The sequence below is a fragment of the Mesoplodon densirostris genome, chromosome 5 (genome assembly GCF_025265405.1).
Source record: "Mesoplodon densirostris isolate mMesDen1 chromosome 5, mMesDen1 primary haplotype, whole genome shotgun sequence".
NCBI lineage: Eukaryota > Metazoa > Chordata > Mammalia > Artiodactyla > Ziphiidae > Mesoplodon > Mesoplodon densirostris.
Window position 1 is genome coordinate 38,270,140 of NC_082665.1, and position 17,916 is coordinate 38,288,055.

Below are 17,916 nucleotides of genomic sequence, written 5' to 3' on the forward strand. Positions count from 1 at the left end.
CTTTAAAACACTGTATTTTCTACTTAATATCCTTCACTTAATTTTCAAATTTCCATCTTGCATATACCGTCTTTCCACACATGCTTAGTATGATTTAGAAGTAGCAATGCATATCATTTTTATTTTCAGCAGGAAATAGCACATTCAAATTTGGATAAATAGAGGAGGGCTTAATAAAAGAACTATATACATAGTTGTGGAGAGGGATACAAAAATCAGAGGTGAAAGTAAAATATACCAGGGCTAACAAGGTTCCCATACCACCCTTAGGTATTTGGGGTGGAAAAAGGATTTTTTAGTAGGAAATTGAAGATGGAGATATGAAGTATGCCAACTTGCAGAAGCTGAGGCCTTTCTGTTGTAAGATCACAATTTGCAGCATAGCCAAAGAAGAAAGTAGAGAGAATAAATGTCTAATTCCATTCCCTCCTTGCCTACCTTCCAACCACTAGCAATGGTCCCCAGTGATAGAACCCAGGAGGGAAGGGAGTCTGTTGGTGTAGTCAGTACAAGTTAGTCTTTAGGGACATGGAACTAGAGGGGGAAACATGAAGAATAGGTCTGGATGGAGTGAAAAAATAAATATATCTAATGAACAAAAGAGTATTCAACGTGGTTTGTCCTTAAGGAAATGAAAATTTAAAACGTAATAACATTCTATAGACCTATTAGAATGTTTAAAAAGCAAAACAACAAAACAAAAAACTAATATGACCAGATATTGGTAAGGATATAGAGCAATCTAAACTGTAATATATTACTCTCCAGAGTGTAAATTGATATAACTTTGACATATTTTACCAAAACTAAGCACAGCCTATGACTAGACTATTCCATTTCTAAATATATAGAAGTGCATTATTTCATGTACCAAAAGACTGCACAAGAATATTAATAACAACACTATAATAGTCAAAAGTAGAAACAACCCAAATGTCCACCAGTAGTGGAATAAATGGATAAATTATGATATATTCATATGATGTAATACAATATAACAATGAAATAGAACATTCAACAACATGGATAAAACTCACAAATAGTGATTAGTGAAAGAAGCCAAACACTAAAGAAAACATTTAGTATGTTTCCATTTACATAATATTCAAAAAGAGGTAAGTTAATCTGTAGTGATAGAAATCAGAATCACAGTTACCAGGTGTAGTTACTGGGAAGAGATATAAGAAAGGCTTCTGGAGTGGTGGTAATATTTCATATCTTGATTTGAATGGTGGCTATGCAGATATAATACCTTTGCAGATGTTCATCAGACTGAATACTTAGCACTGGTTCCCTTTCATATATGTCTCTTATAATTGAATTTTTGAAATATGATTTTCTTAAAACAAAAAAATTAGGGAAGTATGTCTGAAAGGTTAAAAAGATATCTAGTACACCAAAGGGTAAGATATTTTCCCAAACTCTAGCTTTGTCCTGCACTTCTTGGAGAGGGATCTCCCCAATATGGTGAGCAATTTCTGATCTGGGCGTAAGAGGTCATCATGTGGTAAATAAAATGTCATAGCTTCATATCCTTAAAATCAGGAAATCTTGCATTTAGCTGTAGTTACATCACAAACCACCTGTTTGTTAATCTCTTCATGCCTCCTTTTTCCCAACTGTAAACTGATGGACTGAAATAAATGATTATTAAAATTTCTCTTCAGCCAAATCTATGACTTTATTACCAATTAGATAGATAGATAAATCAGTAATATGAGAAAGACAAGGTCTTTATGCTTTTTCATACAAGTATGTCTTTGTAGATGTACTCAAGACACATCAATATGAAATTGTGATCAATAAGAATCCTGCAGTTGCAGTTCTAAAAAAAAGCAAGCAAATATAACATAGACCAAAATGAAGTTCTAACTTTACCAATATTTTAAGTGTCAGAAGAAGCTGTACACATGAGTGTGTATGAAAAAGAACAGTATATGTCTGCATACTATATTTTTGTAGTTTGATGGTCTAAATTTATCCCATCTGTAAGACTGGTCCTATATCTAAAGGAAAGTAATCAATAATTAAATAGAGAAGTACTTGCTTGCTTAGCAGATCCCATATTTTAAAATACAAATAAGATTTTCCTTTAAGAGAAAATATATTTTTATGATAGGAGATGAATTCTGTTATTTTTTAAACACTGAATCTGACTGTAATTAAGCCTCTATTAGGCCTGTTGTTTATTTTTAAGTTCAAATTTACTTAACAGCCATTAAAATCTCAGCATCTGCGTTTTCCTGTAGTGAGATTCTTCTGTGTGCTTCACTGTGGTTCACAGCAGGCAGTCAAGCCTAATAATAATGGCAAGTTAATATTAGAAGACTCTCCAAGTAGTCAGAGAAATTGAGATATGAAATGATGTTTAAACACTAATCTTTATTTTAAATGTATGATTTAAAAATCATTTTAGTTGCATAAATAGGTAAATTTTAATTTGTTTTATGTTCTTTAAAGATGTTTCATTTATTTTGGGTTAGTTGGAATAAACTATCCACGGCTTAATAGCAAAAGAATAGAGCCAAATTGAATGCAAAATAGAATGTGGAATGTGAGAACCTGGGCTGTGGAATCCAATAGATCTGTGTTCAGATGCTAAATAATAAAATAACATATTTTTTAATTTGTATTTTCAAATTATCTCCACAGTACTCTAAACCACAGTGCACCCCAAAAATTGAAATTAAGAAAAGGTAAACAGAAATTTTTAGGACTGTAAAAAAATAAAAGAGTGTATATTCTTCGTATTAAGTATTTGGCAATAGGAACTTTTCAGACAGGATATATTAAATGAAAATCCAACAAATAAATTGAGATGGTGCTTTTAGAGTATGCCAATAATATTGCCCCTTGTCTCTGCCCAAACACTGAACAAGTTGAGAAATAAGACAAAGTATTTGGCATATGGAGACCTGATAGAGTTGCTACTAAAGAATATATATGTGGGTGTATCTGCTCCCCAAAACTGAGGCGCAGAATTAGGCTTACCACACAGCAACACTGGAACCAAATAGGCCCATTTCCAGAAGGAACAATTAGAACTCAGACTTGTGCCTGCAGTTTGCTCACTATAAAAAAGGAGGGAGAGAAGGAGAATTGTGGGAATAGATGTCTCTCCAACTGAAAGAAAAATCAGGAGTGGGGAGTAAATGTCCCATTATATTTTTTTAAAACTCTAAATGTTTAGCAGTTATAAAATGTGAAAGAAGCATTTTACAAAAAATAAATGTGAAAAGTGGTCACTGATGCAAAAAAGCAGCATCAAAGGGACCCTATTTTGCCAGTTAAGAAAAAATGTCATCGGCACTTGCATGAAAAGCATAGAATCCAAACTGACACTGAGCAGACACCTATCACTTATCTGCAGTAACATTAACTTTTCAGCAGGCTTTTAATGAGGAAGGATTTGGAATACAATGTAGTATCTATAATCTATTTGATAAAATCCTAAATTAACTGATACATAAAGTTTTATTTTTGATGTGCGGATTTCTATACTAGGAAGCTTTTTGTTATTGTTATGTTGTTTTCCTTTTTTTTAATTGAAACATTTCTTCAAAGTGCCTTTACAGACAGCTATTTTGCTAAATAGGACTTATTTGATCATTTTAGTCAATATCTACTGCTGGGTAGGTCAAACAACACATGTAGCATCTTTAAGGGATGAAGGCTTAAGAAACACTTTTTTTAAAAATCAGGGAGAGCTTTGAGACAATAATTTGATTGTTTCAAGTGTCTCCCCTAATACAAATAATTAATGCCATGCCTGCATTTTTAAATAGAAAATTAGATTTTAGCATCTTAGAAGTTTGTACATACGGTCTTGTCTTTTGAATTTTTCCTACTCAGTTGAAACCAAAATAGTTTCCTTTGTGTAGAATGGAGAAGATTAAAATTTTAGTAAGTATTGACTGTTATCTCTTATGGAAAAGTAGAATATTGGTATGTTGCTATAAATACTACCAGCAGTTTGCAGAAAGTGTATTTAAAATAAAGAGGTGAGAAGTTAAAATTGTGCTATTTATCCATTGCATTTGCTATAGATTGAAAGGGATTTGTAAGTCAGAAGGAGTGAAATGAAAGCAAGAAAAGGTCACAGAAAGTTACCAAGGTAGAATGCAGAAAAGTAGATGTACCCCACGGGAAAAACACAACAGGAAAGGCATAAAGATAATGTCACACATCTCGGTCTAGATGTATAGAATTCAGTGCCGGATTTAGTCTTTAAGCTGTTTTAAATAATTTGAATAGAGAATTTTCCACTGTGAATATGTATTTAAGTGCCTCTATTTTAGATAAGTGTTTTGTTTCATTGATTGTTGAGCCTAATAATGGTAGTATCTAAATGGTGTTTGCCTGGCACAATGCTCATATTACAAGTGAATGAGGTTCTGCCAGAACTCTGATGCTACATCACTGGAAACAGTTTTCTTTAAAGCTAGCTTAAGAGTGACAGAATGAAGAAAGTGAATTCAACAAAAGAAATCATGTTTTATGTCACAATTGGTATTCAGCAAGGATATCAAAAAGAATCGGAGAAGAGAAACCTTTTAGAATTATGGGATTCATAATTTTCTACTTGCCCTATTTAAAGTGAGAGCAATCCTTCAACTAAGATCTATTACGTGCTATGTTATATTAATGTTATGTTTCCCCAACTTATGTCTATTTGCTCTTCCCAGATAATTTGTATCACACAAAGGTAGAGATGAATGCTATAATTACCATTACCAAGTAGTTTATTAATTCATGCAAAGCCCTTTTGCTGCTCAAAATCATTGTTTCTCCCTGTATTTCTCTGCTACTATGGACTCAATGCTTCTCCTCATCTATTCATGCAAATTCCATTCATGTTAAATTGAAGTGCTAATAAGAGTGCTTTTCTGGACTATGTAGTAAACATAATTAGCCAAATTTATTATGGTATATAAATCTTTCCAGTATATTTTATGCTTTTCTAATCATTTGATAATAATAAATCTTATAAATGTCTCTGAAGTGATGCCTTCAAGTAATGATGAAAGTAAAGATTAATAAACTTATACCCACACAGCACTTTAGATGTTCAAAGTTTTATTATTTTCAAACTTCATTTAGCCTCTTACCAGACAATGACATAGATGAGCAGACAAGTAAAATTAGGCCCGTTTAAAGACAAGAAATTTGAGCACCTTAACAAGTGAAAAGTTTGACACTGGTGAATTGACACCAAAATACCTGTCTATTGCAAGTGTTGGGAAAATATAATAAAAAATGGAATCTTCTCCCAACCCAGGAATCCTCTCCACAATGGTAGTAGAGAAAGAAAGCACTTTTATTATCGATAATCGTTAAACCAGGATGTGATGGCCATTACAGGAAATGCACTAAGAATTTGCAAACGCAGAAAGAAATCTTACTCCCTTGTATAGCCAAGCAGATACAACCCATCATATACATGTTTTCAAGATAAATAATAACTAGTCCTCAAGTAAGAGGACTGGAAAACACCATTTGTCACACATAGTTCATTCAACTTTACCTCGTAATAGGCATGACCATCTGTGTTAGCTCATTAGTTTTATCCCAAGAAAAAAAAACTTCTCATCTCTTTACGACAGGAAGTAGTTTTGTAACTTGGAGCAAGATGCTGAAGCAGCCTGAAGTCAGGCTGCTACCCTCCCACAGAAACTGGGAGAACTGGACGCTATCCCCCATGATCTGTGCAGTTCAAAGAGATGACTCCCCTGTTCTTAAAAAAGGCATTTCTGGATCATAAAGCTGACAAAAGGCCTATCTAGTCTTCAGAAGGATTTACATACATTTCAAGGACTTGAGAAAGTATTTACAATTTAAAGTGTTCTAAGATAAATACTCTAAAAGAAAAAGGAGAGGGGAGAAATCTCTTCTCTAATTTTCAGCAAGGAGGGAGAATTAAGCCTCTTTTTTTGTTTGTTTGTTTCTTGCGGTATGTGGGTCTCTCACTGTTGTGGCCTCTCCTGTTGCGGAGCACAGGCTCCGGCCACGCAGCCTCAGCGGCCATGGCTCACGGGCCCAACCGCTCCGTGGCATGTGGGGTCTTCCCGGACCGGGGCACGAACCTGTGTCCCCTGCATCGGCAGGCGGACTCTCAACCACTGCGCCATCAGGGAAGCCCAAGCCTCTTGTTTTTAATTTGTATTTGTCTTTACATGCCTAGCAAACTTCCAACTAGAGGGAGTAAGGTTGACCTAGGGTCCTAGCTACTGTTTTTTGGCCTCCCATAGCTGTCACCTGACAGTGACAAACAAGGATTCTAAAGCAGGTCCGTTCCTTCAAGAAAGAGGAGCGCTTTGTTGGTTGACTTTGGATTAACCTTTCTTAAACAGCATGGCCGACTATCACACCTCAACCCAATCTTTCCTTCTCTCTCTTTCACTGGGAGAAGACTTGCATTACTGTCTGAAGACTTGCTCAGCCTTACCTAGCCCCCTCTATCTACTTTCAGATATTTACCTAAATAAAATCCTTTAACGTTTAATGTCATTGTTGACAAAGAAATAAATCAACAGTTGATCAAAAAATGAAATGGAGAATTTCGAGCCAACTGAAGATCATAACCTGGGAGACAGTCTTTCACAAAGCTCTGAGAACTCTTCCATCCATTAGAGGTTAAAGCACAGCCACATAAGTTTTTGAGACAAAGGGTTATATGTCAAATGACGTATTGACAGTTTACACAATCCAGATCTGTGCATACAAAATGAGTAGTGGCTCATCGTGATACCTTACAAGATTAAGAAAGTAGGTTATCTCCTAAGTAGATCTGGTTAATAAAGATGTACAGTACACTAAAGGGGAGGGAGGAGGCACAAATGGGCAGAGAAAAATTTTATGGTTTAATTTTTCTTATCTTGCCATAAAATATGAATTTTATTTCATCACTGTCTTGGCATGTGTTTCTTGGAAAACCTAGTTTAAGACACTGTGAACATACCAAGTAGTATAATCACTGTGGAGTGGCATCATTCAAATTTACTAATGTGCTTACTCTTTGGTCTGGCAATTCCACCTCTGAAAGTGTATCCTCTGGATGTACCTGCACAAATCCAAAATGATATATGTACAAAGGTTATACATCATTACAGCTTGTTAACAGCACAAGATTGGAAACAACACAAGGGGATGATTTCAATGAAATATTGTGCTTTCATAAAATGGGATGCTATGTACCTGTACAAAAGATCAAGGTGGCTTTCAGTGCCAGTATAGGAAGATCTCCAGGATATATTTTTAAGAGAAGAAAATAAAAGATAGAAGAGTGTTTATAGCATGTATAACCTTTATGTAATTAAAGGGAGGAGGAAAATAATAAAAATATTTTTCATACCTGCTTATATTTGCATAATGAAACACTGAAAGACTACACAGTGTATTAGAAGATTAATTATATTAGGAAGTAGAAGGGGAGAAATTTGGTAGAAAAAGAAATGGGTGCAATCAAGTTTTCTCAATGTATATATTTTACTTAAATTTGATCCATGTGAATATATTACCAAATAAAAAATAAAATTTAATTTAATAAAAATTAAAAATCTTCTTGGACCCATGTGGCTACTTAAGCCTTCAGTAGGAGAAATTATATTACTTTTAAAACATTGTCTCTTGTCTTTATCCCTCCTCTGTTCACTAACCTGTCATAATATCCATTTGTTGATTTAACAAATATTTATCAAGCATGTACCACTTATCAGACTCTATGATAAACCCTGGGATAGGTGAATAGGACAGACAGGATTCCTATTCTCATGGAGCTTATAACCTAATTTCTAAAAAGAGAGGTAAAAATAGCAATTTCCAAGTGAGGTTAATTCACTGAAGGAGATATATACAGTATGGGGGAAAATGAAGTGGGATTTCATTCAACTTTGGTGTTTAGTCAGGAAAGGAATCAGTTTTTATAACAGTGATATTTTAAGTTATTACTCTGTTACTGCTTATTTGAAAATTCTAAGCATGGGCAGTACATTAAATTGTATATAAATTACTGAGAATATCTGTATTAGGAAAGTTTACATGGAAAGGAGCAGAATGTCTTTGAAATCTACTTTAATCATATTCCAGCTAAGCATGAGCCAAAATTTTTATTTCTTACGCTAAAATCTAGAGAGACTGGCACTTCCTTTTTATGATATAATAAAAATGCATTTTCAGAACTTGCCTAAATTCATTTTCAAGTATATATATAAATTCTCATAGCTATGTAACATTTTATTATCCAGTGTAATTAAATTGATACTTTGTATAAGTTAAATGTATAGATATTTTAGTTGCATTATATAATACTTTACATATAACTTATTGAATATTGATTTATAAAGATTTTACTTAGGCCACTTTAAAAATTATATTTTCACTTGAAAACAGTCAGTTTAAAAATAATTTTTACTATTTAAAGCATATGTATTAAAAAAAAGTATAGGGGCTTCCATGGTTGCTCAGTGGTTGAGAATATGCCTGCCAATGCAGGGGACACGGGTTTGAGCCCTGGTCTGGGAAGATCCCACATGCCGCGGAGCAACTAGGCCCAGTGAGCCACAACTACTGAGCCTGCGCGTCTGTGCTCCTCAACAAGAGAGGCTGTGATAGTGAGAGGCCCCTGCACCATGATGAAGAGTGGCCCCCGCTTGCCACAACTAGAGAAAGACCTCACACAGAAACGAAGACCCAGCACAGCCAAAAATAAAAAAATAAATATAAAAATAAATAAAATTTAAATTAAAAAAATAGTATAAAGCACAAAGAACCATAATAAACTCTTATATACAGATTACCCTGTTTAAGGGACAAAGTAGTCTCATTGTCTTTAACACCTTCTTTGCACCCCTTTTTCCCTATCCCAACTCCTTTCTTTCAGGAGGTACCTCTATCATGACCTTAGGATTTATTTTCCATATGCTTTAGAAAAACGTTATCACTCATTTTGAGTTTTTAAACATTTCATTGCTTATTTCACATGCTTCTAAAATTTATTAAAATATAATTAAATTGTATATATTTATCAAAGACCGGCTTTTTTAGCTCAATTTGAGGTCCTTGAACTTCAGTTATTCCCTTCTATGTTATTGCAGGCAGCTGAAGTTCACTCATTTGTATTACTATACAGTGTTACACTGTATAGATATAACACAATTTATCGATCCTACTGCTGGTGGACATTTCATCTCCTATGAAAATATATATATATATATGCCTCTTGGAGTAGGTATACAAAAGGATCTTCCAGATAAATATTGAGGGTTAGAATTTCTAGTCACTGGGCATATATGTCATCAGTTTATTTTGATAATGCCAAATCGTTTACCAAAGTGTTTGTACTAATTTACATTCCCTCCTGCCAGCAACATATGAAAGTTTTGTCATTTCACATCATCACCAATATTTGATATTTAAAGGCCATCAATTTTTATAGCAATGTGATAACATGTAAAATGGTACTGCATTTTGATTTTAGTTTGTATTTTCATATTGCTAATACATTTGAGCATATTTTTAATTGTTTTAACTGTGGTTAAGATTTCCCCTTCTGTCAAGTGCAATTTGAGTCTTGTTTGTTTTATAATTTTTGTCCTTCTCTTATTTTTTGTTTGTTATTTTTTTATTCCACATTCTGAATTCTCTTCATTTATCATTTTTATGTGTTGAAATAATTTTTCTTAATATCAGATTCTTATTTTCACTTTTTATGGACTTTTGATAAACAACAATTCATTTACATAGTCATATTACATATTCAACGTTTTGTTTGTTTTTGTTTTGTGCTTTTCAGTCAACTTTTTTTTTTGCTATCTTCAGTTCATAAATATATTCTCCTGAAATAACTTCTAAAAGTTTTATAATTTAATATTTTACATTTGTCTTTATTCCCCCTGGAGTTGATTTTAGCTTATAGAGTAATGGTGGGGGCAGGGTCCAATTTCATTTGCTTTTTTTCCTCATTTGAATACCTAATTGACCAAATAATTTAATAATGGTTTAGGTTATTTTGGTGTAATCTTGACTCTGAGGAAGAAGCCAAAGTTCCAGAAGCCTCCTGCCTAGTAGATTTAATGGGTGTATTTTACTTCAGAATCTAACTTTTGACACGTGGTTGCTATTTCTTTTTTCTGTTTTCTTTCTACCCTCCAAAGTCTTTTATAGATTAATTTGGTTATTTTACGTTTGATATTTTTTGTCTGTTATTGTGTAAGTTATATCACCAATTTATTGTTGAGTGGTTACCCTAGAAATTTTTATATACACATTTAACACAATCTCTATTAATGTTATCTGTACCCTACTCCTGACCATTACCAGGATTTAAGAATGCTTAAATCCCAATCACTCTCTCCCAATTTATTTGCTATTATCATCTGCTTAGTTCAATCTTTCTTTTAACACCATAATTCTTTATCATTTTTTTCCTAGACACAGTGTTTGATTTGCACACTTACTAATTTCTTAGCTCTTTATTTCTTCTGGCATATTAGACCATATAATGTGGGATTATTTTTCTTTTACCTGAAGTTTAACTTTAGGATTGTGTATGTCTGGAGTCTTGGTGAGTCTTATCCTATTTGTTGATTCTTGGACTGTGCTTTGTTTCCTTGTTTCCTTTGTTTCTTCTGTGCTTTGTTTCCTTGTGGGTTATATGACTTGTGAATTTCCTCATTTTTATTCTTGGAAATTATTATTTTTATAAATTTGTTTATTTTATTTATGTTTGGCTACGTTGGGTCTTTGTTGCTGCGTGCAGGCTTTCTCTAGTTGCGGCAAGTGGGGGCTACTCTTTGTTGCGGTCCATGGGCTTCTCATTGTGGTGGCTTCTCTTGTTGTGGAGCATGGGCTCTAGGTGGGCGGGCTTCAGTAGTTGTGGCACGTGGGCTTCAGTAGTTGTGGCTCACGGGCTCTAGAGCACAGGCTCAGTAGTTATGGTGCATGGGCTTAGTTGCTCCACAGCATGTGGGATCTTCCCAGACCAGGGCTCAAACCTATGTCCCCTGCATTGGCAGGCAGATTCTTAACCACTACGCCACCAGGGAAGTCCCTGGAAATTATTTTATCCTTGGAAAAGGATTCTTTCAAACAGTATTTTGTTTTGTTTTTATCAAGAAATTAGGTTCATTAAAAGTCCTGAACCACTTTAAAATAGTTGCATTTTTTGTTTGTTTTTAACCAGTAGGTAGTGTTTTTTGAATTTCATTCAATTGTGAGAGCTAGGGTGTGGTTATAAACTATTGAGGAAGAAGGCAGACTAAGTCCCACACCAACATTCCTGCCCAAAAATACTAACAAAGACAGAAACTGAAAATAATGGATGACATATTTAAATGTAGTTATTCATTAAATGCATTCATGATATCATAGATAAGTATACAATAGCTATGTCAAAAACTAAGTGAAAATGAGAAGCCAATGCTGTAGGTGATCCCTGTAGCTATTTTTTTGCCCAACTAAGAGAGCTTCCACTTCGGTTTCCAGAAGTTTCTTCTTCCAGAAGTTCTGTTTCTTAAAGGACAGAAGATAACTGCAAGGCCTGCTGTCAGTTAGGATCCTCCTAGAAACACATGAATATAACACAACCAACTGTGAGAGATAAATATGGGAGGGATTAAGAATAGGTAGGTAGAATCTTCAGACAGCAGTGCAGGCCCAATGAATGTGAAAGGAGAGAGAAAGATGAAGGTTGGATAGTATGAGCCTCAGGTTGAGGTTCAGGTCAGAGAAAGTCTCTGCCAGTCCTAGGAAGAGCTCCAAGCTCCTTCCTGTTGGAATGGTCCTGCATCAGCCAAGGTGATTCTCCTATTTCCCTGTGCTTCATCATTGACTGAGAGGAGCCCATGAAGAGCAGTCTGTCATGAATACATGGCTGATCTGAAGGTGTGGTAGCTGGAGGTTATCAGCTAAATACAGTCATTGCAGCAAGTTCTCCTTAAGTGATATCTGTGCAGGACACCTTCATGGTTACCACATCTAACCAAGGTGTAGTGGCTATGACATACTAAGAAATATATATTTAGTCTCTGTCCCTAGTTCCTGACCCAGACCTCCTAAAACCCTTATAATTTTCTGAGTAATGGGGTGGTAGGAGTATCTTACACAAAACTCCTGAATCCCTTGGAATTTCCAGGGCAATAGGAACATCTTTTGTTCTAATGAGGCAACCCTTGGTGGACTCCTAGGATTGTTTCAGTAGTCATCAGAAAGACTAAGCCCTGGTTAGGAGCTTTGGACTATCAGCCCCATTGCCCCATCCCCTGGGAAGGGGAGAGAGACTGGAGATTGAGTTATTATCATGCCTATGTGATGAAGTCTCCATAAACATCCCTAAACTATGGAGTTTGGAGAGCTTCCTTTTAAAGAACACATCCACATGCCTGAAGGGTAGTGTACCCCAATTATATGAGGATAGAAGTTCCTGCTCTTGGGACCCTTCTGAGCCTAACCCTGCATACTCTTCATCTGGCTGTTTGTTTATATCCTTTATCATATCCTTCATAATAAACTGGTAATAGTAAGTAAAATGTATTTCCCTTAGTTCTGTTAGTCATTAAAACACATTATCAAACCTGAGGAGGGAGTCATGGGAACTACTCATTTATAGCCAATTCAGACAGAAGTGTGGGTAACCTGGACCCACTAATTATAATTGGCATCTGAAGTGGGACAGTCTGAGCTCTTAACCTGAGGGGTCTGCATTAACTCCAGGTAGTTAGTATGAGAATTCAATTAAATTGTAAGACACCCAGTTGGTGTCTGCAAAAAATTGGAAAATTGCTTAGTGTGTGTGGAAAACCCACAGATTTGGTGGCAGAAGTGTTGTTGGTTGAGAAAAAAATGTAGAGTCAAAATATACCCCCATAAACCTGGGATTCCACAGAAAATACATAGTCTCTCTAAGGATTAAATAGGAATTATATTCTACCCCACCCATGGAAATGAATAAATGACTGGATTATTGTCATTTAGTGGAGGGCAGAAAATAATTTTAAAATAGACATAGTTCTTCACTATACTTATAATCAAATGTCATATATATATATATATATATATATATGTCATATATATGTGTGTGTATATATATATATATATATATATATATATATATATACACACATATATGTGTGTTTTGGAGACAGACATTCTTCTTCTTCTAAGATTCCATAAGAAGGTCATACATTATGGTTATGTATTTGTTTTAAAAGGTTGTAAGCATTCAGGAAGCAGGGACAGTAGCATTGAATTTCTCTCATTATCTTGCCTGTTGCTGGGCCCAGAGCAGATGTGCAGTAAATGACTTAGGTGGAGAACATGGATCATTTATGCCAGAAGCAGCAGTACTGTTTGGGGAAAAGGTCATAGCTGAATGCCCTTGAGAATTTTGCTTGTCCCAAGCAAGGAATGCTGGAATAATTGAAAAATGTGAAGAAACTCCTTAACACACTAGAAATTTGGGAGATTTTGTGAACAGAGATAGGTTTCCTGATGGCTGAGGTAAAACTGGAGGAAAAGCATTGAATGTGGTTGAGGACAGTGATTCCTCCTTCTTCTACAAGAGGAAATTGTGTTTGTTACCTGAGATTTCATAGCCAAGAAGGGAGTACTTTTGGAAAGTCTCTGAAGTATCTTAGATTTTCCTAGGTATTGTTCCTATCCAAAGATTCAAGGGTTTATAGGAAGTATATAATACAATTATAATGCTGTAGAGAAAACAAATAAACAACAACAACAAAATGATGACTCTGGATCCAGACTGCCTGGGTTCATTTCCCAGCTCAACTCTAATTAGCTGTATAACTTATAGCAATCTCTTATGATATGATGCCCCTATTTCCTTATTTGGACTATGCAAATACTCAAAAATCTTACCTAATATAGCCATTGACAAAGTATATGAGTTAATATAAATAAAGTGTTTAGATCAGATATTGGTGCAATATTAACATAATAACATTACCTCTGCTCTCTCACTTAGACACCAATAAATTGAAGGCAAGAAACTGTATTATCATCTCTTAATGTTCCATAGCCCTAAAGGCTGTGACATAATAATAGTAACAATAACAATAAAGATAATAAACAAAATTTATTAACATCTTACTATATGTCAGTCACTGTGATTTTATAGTTATTATCTCATTCCCTCACCACAGTGAGGATAATAATATTCATATGTCCATCTTACAGATGAAGAGACTGATGAGTAAAGAGGTTTATTAAAATGTAATAAGTAATGAAGCTAAAATTCCAGTTCAGTCTAATTTCTGAGTATTCCTTAAAAGCCACTTTGTTATGCTACCTTAAACATAGCATAATTTGATAAAATATGCATTGAATGGATGAAGGAACAAATGAAGTTTCATCTACTTTCACAATAAATTTACTTTATGGATAAGTTTAGTGATGATAATGATGTTACATTCATTTTAATATTGGGAAATGTGTTTCTATCAATGTCTTTCACAGGTGCTACAGAACAATGGTCTCCATAAGGCAAAATGAGATGTGGTGCCCTGGTATCTGTTTCTTTAATTGAGCTTTTAAAATATATATCATTTGAATGAAATTATAATGATTTCATTAACCTATTTTGCCCTTTTTCAAATATGATGACTATAAATGTGATAGGAAATTAAAATTGTCCATTGCTGCAGGAAAGCAATCAAGCTAGATTGACCAACCTGCTTACATGCTTGTCTGGCCCTGTTTCCCCCCCTAGATAACAAAGCTGAAAGTAGAGGATCATTATAAGTCTCTATTTGTCTATCTATGAAGAAATTAAATCATGAAAACTCAGGCTCAGAAATCCAATGAATCGATTTTACAGAAGGAAATCTCAAATTTTTATTTCTTTGGGATTTCCAGTCTAATAGTAACAATAAAACATTCTGGCTTATTTTATTATATGAAAGGTAATGGATATAAATTCAGTGATTTTTGGTGGCAAGCTTAAAATGCATTCCCAAATACCAAATATTTTATAATGAAATGATTTTAAAATCTAGAGAAAAAAAAAGAGACTATTAAGCACTCACAGGTGTATAGGTTCTTTTGCTGGATGCCTTACAAGCCAGCTGCTGTGCGAGCTATGAGGACTTGCAGATTTAGTTATTTTGTCATCTTTAAAAATGAAGAGGTGTTAATAGATATGCTGGCATATAGATATCGTAGGGAAAAAAGAAAACAAATAGGTAAGGTGACACTGGAAAGAAAGAAAATAAAATAGCAATCAAATGAAGGTCAGAGATGCACTGCATTGTTTTAGTACAACAAAATATTCTCCCCTCCCCCACCCCTCCCCCTCTCCTTCTGTCTCTCCTGCACACACCCACCCATACACACACACACACACACACACACACACAGGATGGTGACCTGTGGCTTTGAAAACAAAGAACTCTGACCTAGCTTGAAGCTGGCACACACACCCCATTTACAGATGTAGATTTTATAGGGATAAGAATTACAGAGAATCATACCTCACATAGTGAATTTTTTTTTCCAAAACAACACTGAAAATTTTATTTACACTATATAGTATATGACTATTTAACTCTCCCTAAAGGCCACCTTCTCAAATAATTACTTACTTTATCCTTATTTTCCAGCATCATTCACTCATTTTTATCCCATTTTAGAAGAGTACTCAACAAGGAATCATTTCTCAAAACAACTGGAGCTAATGGCAAAGAAAGCAGTTAAAAAATTGAAATTGACTTACTTTTTGTGTTGAAATAATTTTAGCCTCGTTTGCAAATAGGTAATCTCTGCACATTTGTGTGAACATGATCTTATTTAAATGATTCATTATTTTGTTAATGCTGAAAAAAGAAATTACCTCTCTGTCTTCTTCCAGTAAAAATAGTTATACCCTGAATTAGTATGGCACCTGCTTTTCCAACCACACATAAATACTGGGAGGTTCAAGTTTTTGGTGAAGTGGTATCCTGAGATCTGATGTATAAATGAGTTGTTTGCCCTCTTTTTTTGGTCTTTCCTTGCACTGTGAATTCCCATTCTATTTTAGTATGCATTATATGCTAATTAGCAGTCTACCCCAAAGCCAGGGTGAAAATTTCTTGTTTATAGGAAGGGACTTTACATTGTTTTCTCTGTAACATCATTAATAACTAGAATTGCTGTTTGAAAATAGCAGGAAGAGACAAAAATTTATCTGTTGATGTAATATTGGAAAACATCTTTCTATTATAGAATGATTATTATAAATGGTAGGTAGAAACACAGGCCTCTGTATTTTGAGTGTTAGAAGCAGCTGTCCAGAACTTCAGGGAGCATGCTGTTTTCTCCTCATTTTCTTCCCTAGCAACAAACTTAGGCACAATTTTGAAATACTGCATGTTAACCCTGGCAATGACAGTCCCAGACTCCAATTCTCTTGCAAATATTGGTGCTTTCCTTCCCTATATTCATTATATTTCCTTAGGTCCCTACTTTGGGAATAAGGAAGAGCTCTGATATATCTATATAATCCACATTCAAAAGAATTGCAAACTCAGATTGAATCACAATTTTGCTTTGTGAGGAGTAACTTACCTTATGTTTGTCAGGAAAAAAAACAAAAGGCACAACCTCATTTGCATTAACACATGATTGATTAATCACCTCGAACTCTTTCTGTTTATTTGTATTGGAAAATAGGGTACATGCTAACCATAATAAATTTTCTCTTGGTGAAATTCCAAGAACTGCTCTGTGTTATAAATAGTGATATGCAAGCAGATGCAGGACTGTTTATTCCTTCCCTTAGTTATATTTAAGTTCAGGGAGTTGCGCTCAGAAACGTATTTTCAATATTGCTTCTGTCACAGCCACTTCACTACATTGGCTTATTCTCCAAATAACCCCTTTTCCTACAGAAAGCTCCCTAGCAGCCGCAAACCCTGTGGCTTCCAAATTTTCCACCTCCTAAAATAGTTCCAAAAGCCTTCTTCCCATGTTAGCCAGGATCATGCACTGTCTTCATCCCCAGCCATTCTTCCCATAAATACCTTCCACTCAATCCGCCAGAAAACTGTAGAAAAGTCTGGTGACCTGGAGTCACTGAAAGCCCAGAGCTCAGTACCTGGCACATAGTAGCTTAGATCTAGATCTCAATCTAGATATATACAGATATAGATACAGATATAGCTATAGATATGACTTCAAAGTTAAGAGCTAAGGGCTTAGAAGGTTCACCAATGAGGAATGGATGAAGAATAGAAAAAAAAATATACACACACACACACACACACACACATATATAGTATTAAATATATAGAGATAGAGATAGACGTACAGAATAGAGATATACTATATTGAGAGATAACGATGATTCTGCCAGTAGAACTATATTTGAAAATTATAAACAGGCATTCTCCTTTTAGTTTTTATATTTTACTTTGGTTTTGTTTAGAACAATTTAATAATGCCCATTATTCACCAGGGTGTGAAAAAATGGGCACTCATTTCTAAGAGCTGGTCAGAAGAAAATTGTTCAAACTTTTCTGTAGTGCAATTTAGCAGTATAAATAGCAGTATAAATTAGAAGCCCCCAAACTGTGCAAAACATTAAATATAACAATTAAAATTCTAGGAATTCATCAGAAGAAATATTGACAGATATATTCATGTTTACCTCAAGTATACTTAACACAACATTTTCATAGTAGTGAAATGCTAACAGTGATGTAAATACCCAACAAAGAGAATGATTAAATTAATTATACACAGGATCACACACACATATCCGCTGGAAAAATATGCAGGCATTAAAATGGCATTATAGAGGACTATTGAATGATTAGAAAATTGTTCATAATCTATAAAATGTTAAAAGGTACTTAAATTATATATACAAGATATATTTGTGTGTGTATATATACATGAATATATGCATATGTGTATGTGTGTGCATAT